The sequence below is a fragment of the Mobula birostris genome, chromosome 11, assembly GCF_030028105.1.
Source record: "Mobula birostris isolate sMobBir1 chromosome 11, sMobBir1.hap1, whole genome shotgun sequence".
Lineage (NCBI taxonomy): Eukaryota > Metazoa > Chordata > Chondrichthyes > Myliobatiformes > Myliobatidae > Mobula > Mobula birostris.
This window is the reverse complement of record NC_092380.1, coordinates 20,548,478-20,554,644: the sequence shown is the minus strand read 5'-3', so window position 1 is coordinate 20,554,644 and position 6,167 is coordinate 20,548,478. Positions and strand designations below refer to the sequence as shown.

Here is a 6,167-nt window from a genome sequence, read left to right as displayed (position 1 = left end):
CGCAGGTTGATTGGCACCTGCGAACAGTTCGAGCTAGCGTCGGGGGCCAGGGTCAACCGCACGAAGAGCGAAGCCATGCTCTTTGGCAACTGGCCCGACCGATCCAGCGTCCCCTTCACCATCAGGTCTGACCACGTGAAGGTGTTGGGGATCTGGTTCGGAGGGGCTGAGGCGTGCAACAAGAACTGGCAGGAGCGGACTGCCAAGGTGAAACAGAAACTGGGACTGTGGGGAGGGCGCTCCCTGTCGATAACGGGCAAGAACCTGGTCATCAGGTGTGAGGTGCTCTCAGGGCTGCTGTACTTGGCGCAGGTCTGGCCCGTCCCCCGCTCCTACAGCTCGGAAATCACCCGAGCTGTCTTCAGATTCGTCTGGGGATCCAAGATGGAGCGGGTGAGACGGACCGCCATGCACAAGTCCCTGGACAACGGGGGCAAGAACGTCCCCAATGTCGCCCTCACCCTGATGGCCAGCTTCGTATGTGGCTGCATCAGGTTGTGTGTAGAGCCCAGGTATGTGGGCACCAAGTACCACTATGTGCCCAGGTTCTACTTGTCGCCCTGGCTGCGAAGGATGGGTCTGGCCCCACTCCCGCGCAACGCCCCAGTCAGCTGGTCGTTGCCGGCATACCTATCCCACGTAGCAAAGTTCTTCCAGGAGAACGCCTTTGACCACAAGGCCATCAGGCAGTGGTCGGCACGAAGTGTCCTGCAGGCACTGCAGGAGAAGGACGTGATGGACACAGTGGGGTGGTTCCCTGAGCAGACTGTCCAGTTCATCTGGCAAAATGCCTCATCGCCAGATCTCACCAACAGGCACCAAGACCTCGCCTGGCTGGCGGTGAGAGGGGCCCTCCCAGTCAGAGCCCTCCTGTACGCCCGGAACGCCATCTCCGCACCCCACTGCCCACGGGAGGACTGCAGTGAGGAGGAGTCTGTGACCCACCTCTTTGCACACTGCCAGTTCGCAAAGAGGGTGTGGAGGAGGATGGACGGGCTAGTGTCACGTTTCATCCCCAGCAGCTGCGTGACAGAGGACTCTCTGATCTACGGGCTGTTCCCGGGGACGCACACGGAGACCAACATCCGGTGCGGCTGGCAGATCATCAACTCGGTGAAAGACGCTCTTTGGTCAGCCCGAAACTTGATGATCTACCAGCACATGGAGATGTCCGTGGGAGAATGCTGCCGACTGGCACACTCTCGGCTGCAGGAGTACGTGCTGAGGGACGCACTGAAACTCGGTGCAGCCACCGCAAGGGCCCGGTGGGGAAGGACCACAGTATAGGTTTCTCCACCCGTGGGAGTCGGAGGGGTCGGTGGGCGAGTAGTATACCCCTCAACAATGAGATGCTAAGCTGAACTACTGGAGTGCCACGTGGGTGGCTATAAACACGGGTATTTTACTGAGTATAATGGAAATGTATGTAAAGGATGAAAAGTTATTGAATGGTTTATTGTATATATTTATTTTTGAATAAAGTATATTTTGAAATAAAAAAAAAAAAAAAAATCTGTTCTTATCAGTTTAATATCTGATACGTCCCTTATCTGGGGACCATATATTAAATTGATTTTTGGAACAGGGAGATGGAATAGGGGCTTGCTCCGTCCACTCCACGCATCGACCCGGTATTGCAGTGCCTCTGGGAACGGTGCACTCCCCTTCTGGGGAATTTCAAAGTAGCAAAGAAAAGAAAAACGACGAAAGCTCCATCAGGCGGCGGCGGCGGCACAGCAGCACAGACAAGCATGCACGCACATGGAGAGAGAGGAGAGCTGCTTGCTCTACACCTCTCCTGTGTCTGTGTCTGTCTGTCGATACAGCTCACTCACTCACTCACGCAATGTGCAGACAACTCAACAACAGCACGGGCATCATATCTGGGCCGTTTGGCTAAGATCAAGTGCACATCCGGGCTGCAACCAGATCAGGTGCTGCAGGCAAGGCAGCAACTTCATGAGAGATGCCCCTGGGCATTCATTCCTGAAGCAAACTGCTCAACCGGCGCACTCATTCTGATGCCTGCTCACTCGGCTGCTGCCTGCACCAAGCACAGAAGCAGAGTGAAGTGGAGCAGGCCGAAAGACCTTTTCTGTCCTGCCACACTCGCTCCACTTCTCAGGCTCAGGCTTCTCAGCTGCTCCTTGAAGCCAACGGAGGACGCGACGGACGGACGGACGGACGGGCGGGCGAAGGAACGAACGAACGAACGATTGATATCGAGTCACTGGCTCTGCTGCAATTTCACCAGCAGCCAGCCAGCCTGTCGGACAGGCAGGCTCGTTCAAGTGTGCCAGCAGCCAGGGCACGCGGACGGGAGGAAGGAAGGAAGGAAGGAAGGAAGGAAGGGAGGCATCCGATGGAGCCCGGCTATAGAGCAACGGGGCGCCGCCGCCGCCAGCACAACAGGGCCCGGTGCTCCTGCACCCTGCATCCTCCCCGCCTGCACCAGACTGCCAAGACTGCTGCTCTCCTGCCCAGACAGACAGACCAGCTACAAGCATCACCACCTAGCCATAGCATCAGCAAAACTCTGCCTACCTGCCCTGCCCTGGCCTGGCCTGGCCTCCTGGCCTCCTCTGATGCGTCTGCCTGTCCCAGCCCCAAAGCCCCGCCCACCGTTCAAGGTAAGGCAGAGGCACAACCCCCCACTCCACCCACTCAGACCTCCCCAATATACATTGGCAGTGCAGTGCATCTCTAGCCTCGCTCAGAATCACGTCCCAAACCCCAAGATCACTCAAACGTCTCATGCTTACACCTACCTACTCGGCGTCCAGCTTTGGCGCACGTCTCCACAATTGCCACATCCGTCCACGTGCCCCTGCTTCACGCACAGCACTGTGCCTCCCTCCGGCAGGCATTTCGCCGATCCGTTTCCTGTTTCACAACCAAGGCATAATCAGTACCCCTTTCCTTCCACGGCGCGCACACGCGCCCACCCACTCCACCACTGAGCCATGCCGGCCAAAAACGCACCTGCAGAGCAGTGGGGCACAGGGCCGCCGTCAGCCCGCGACACATTTCCCTCCTGCCGTGCCCTCCCTCCTGTTTCTACATCCGTGCACCCACCCCGCTGCAAAACCAGTCAGTCTGCTCAGGCGTCAGCACAGAGGCATAATGAAGGGCCTCGGCCCTTCTCCCTTTACTGCCCTCTGTACAGCTTGGCAGATCCCTCAGCACTCCGTGTGCACGTGTGTCTGTGACTCTGTGTGTGTGTGTGTGTGAGAGAGAGATTGAGTGAGTGAGTGAGTGAGTGAGTGAGTGAGAGAGAGAGAGACAGACCCTGCCAGATCCCTCAGCCTTCCATGTGTGTTTGTGTCGGTGGGTGAGAGAGACAGAGACAGAGACAGAGAGACAGACACACACACACACACACACCCACCCCCACACACCCCCGTGTGCACGTGTGTCTGTGACTCTGTGTGTGTGTGAGATTGAGTGAGTGAGAGAGAGACAGACCCTGCCAGATCCCTCAGCATTCCATGTGTGTTTCTGTCGGTGGGTGAGAGAGACAGAGACAGAGACAGAGACAGAGAGACAGACACACACACACACACACACACCCACCCACCCCCACACACCCCCATCCACCCTGGTAAAAAAAAGGTGGTGGGGGAGCAGGGGAGAAGACACTGTGTCCAATGATAGCCTGTGCAGACGCAAAGTCTACAGCTTCTGTGAGATGAAACAAACTCAAGCCACTCAACAATTGTAATTCCACACACATCAAAATAAAGGCACAGAGGTGTGAATGGCTGCACTTCAGCCTTCGGCTTGGAGAGCACACCCATTGTTTCTCCTCAGGCACACCTGTAGCTGACATCTTCCTATTCCCAAGCTTGCCAGGAGGCTTTTCTGCCCACGGACTTTGGCCACGTCCACAAACCTCGTAACCGGTCTGGAGCAGCGCACGTGGCCTCTGCCTTTGTCGCCCGGCGCAGTCCCATCCGCTCGCTCCCTCCCGGAGAGGGCAGAGCCTCCGAAGGAGACCGTTCAGCTGGATGCGCCAGCCAGCTGGGGCACGCAAAGCCGAGAGGCGCGCTCTCTTTGCCGAGTGCAGGGACGCCCTTGAAGGGCCGAGCGGCCTGCTCCCACTCCCCCTGCAGACTTTTGTGCAGACAGGACAGCGTGACCAGCCTCCCACGACCAGGAGAGCAGTGCAAGTTGAGCCAGCCTCTGAGACCGACCTGGGAGCCAGCCGAGGAAGCCGGCAGCCTTGACGTAGGCAGTGTGCCAGTGACGTAGGCGCCCGTAGGTACGGCCCCACTCCCAGATGATTGGTGGATCACTGGCAGCTTTACATAGCCTCTGACAAGTTGCACTCAGGACGGACCAGGTAGGCAACAGCTGTCCAGCACACCCACCGATCCCAGACAACCTAGGGGAGAGCTGCCAGCGGGCCAGGGCAGCAAGGTCTTTGCCAGGCCTCCTGCTTCAATCTAAACACCAGAGGCTAGGCAGGATGTAGCCGACTCAAGAGGCCGCCTGCATCGCTTCTCGGCCTTTTGGCTAAGATCAAGTGCAGGCCGAGGTTCCAGGATGGGGAGACGGTGATCGCGAAGGCTGTTCTCCCAGGACGGGGCTATCCCATCGTTCTTCTAAGAACGTAGCGGTCTCTACCGTTCTCGGAACGGAGAGATCCTTCGCGGAGAGAAGATTGGGCGGTGACGGCACTGCCGAGCGGGCGGTGCCTGAGCAAGGAGAAGGATGGCTGGTAAGACCAGTACATCAGGAAGCAGTGCTGGGAAGACCAGCGATTTAAAGGAGAGGGCTGAGGGCTGCAGTGGATCGGAGATGAGAGCTGTAGCGTCCAAAGCAGCAACGGTGCAGACTGAAGAATCCGGAGTAGTAGCGAAGAAGGCGGCTGGAAAGTCCAGCCAATCAGGGCAGAGAGCTGCGCAGACCAGTGAATCGGGGAAGAGAGCTGAAAAGAACCCTGATTCCGGGAAAAGAGCTGAAAAGAACCCCGATTCCGGGAAAAGAGCTGAGGAAAACCCCGATTCCGGGGAAAGAGCTGAGGAGAGCCCCGATTCGGGGAGGAGAGCTGCGGAGAGCAGCGAATCGACGAAGAGAGCTGGGGAGACCGGTGGTACGAGGAAGAGCAGCGATGCGGGGAAGACAGCTGCGGAGAGCAGCGAAACGACCAAGAGAGCTGCGGAGACCAGTGCACCGAGAAGGAAGTCGGGGGAGACAAGCCCTTCCGCTCGTGGAGCTGGGATCAAGAACACTGTGCGAATGACTGTCAAGGATCTGAAGGATGGCAACGGCTTCAACCGGATTACCTTCATTCGGAAGGTGCTTTTCGACTGCTGTGGCTTTAAGGTAGATGATCTGTACTGTGTGCAGGACTTCGCGAGTTACTATGATGTCACCTTCCGGCGTGCCGAGGGGTGGCGGAAAATGCGCCAGTGCTTATGCGAGAAGGGGAGCGAGGCGCCGCTGTCGCTATTTAAAGTGCAACCTCTCTTTGCCGAGGGGTCGCAGGAGAGAACAGTTACGGTACATATGTTTAATCCCTATGTACCTGTTGTCGACGTCCTCACTTTCCTAGCACGTTATGTAGAGAGAGTGTGGGGGTGTGAAGACGTTGACGACATTTAGGGGGTTTGGACATCTAAACGGCAGGTCAGGGTTAAGTTAAGGACGGACACCAATGGCTATGTCCGCCACCCACCCTCAGTTTTTGCGATCGGAGGGAACCGGGGCTACCTGGTTTACGCCGGACAACCGAAACTGTGCCGAAACTGCGGCAAGGCAGGGCACATCGCAGCCCAGTGTAAGGCTGTGGTGTGCAGAAACTGCAAGGTGGAGGGTCACCTTACCAAAGACTGTACAGAGGCCAAATCCTGCAACCTCTGTGGGCAGGCGGGCCACCTTTATAGGACCTGCCCGAAACGGGTGGCCTCCTATGCACAGGTGGCCAGGGGTAGTGATGACATCGGGATAGCTCCAGCTGGAGTGGAGGTGCCCGCCGTCTCTGTACAGGAGACGCAGTTTGCGATGGAGGGACAAGAGCCCACCCTGAGCTCCCCCTCCACCTTGCAGGACACCCAAGACCCCCCGCTTGATGAGGAGGAGTCAATGGAAGAGGGGAGGGCCGAGGGGGAAGAGGAAAAGCGGAGGGTGGTCACAAAAAGGAAAAAGACCTTAAAGATGCTGCC

The 6,167-nt window shown here is 57.5% G+C and overlaps 1 non-coding gene across 1 annotated transcript; it reads left to right on the top strand.

Annotated features, from left to right (window-relative positions):
• The first annotated feature begins 1,483 nt into the window (after window positions 1-1,483).
• On the top strand, window positions 1,484-1,665 carry LOC140205596 (U2 spliceosomal RNA). Its single transcript, XR_011887885.1, has one exon. It is a non-coding gene; the product is annotated as a U2 spliceosomal RNA (small nuclear RNA).
• The last annotated feature ends 4,502 nt before the right edge of the window (window positions 1,666-6,167 follow it).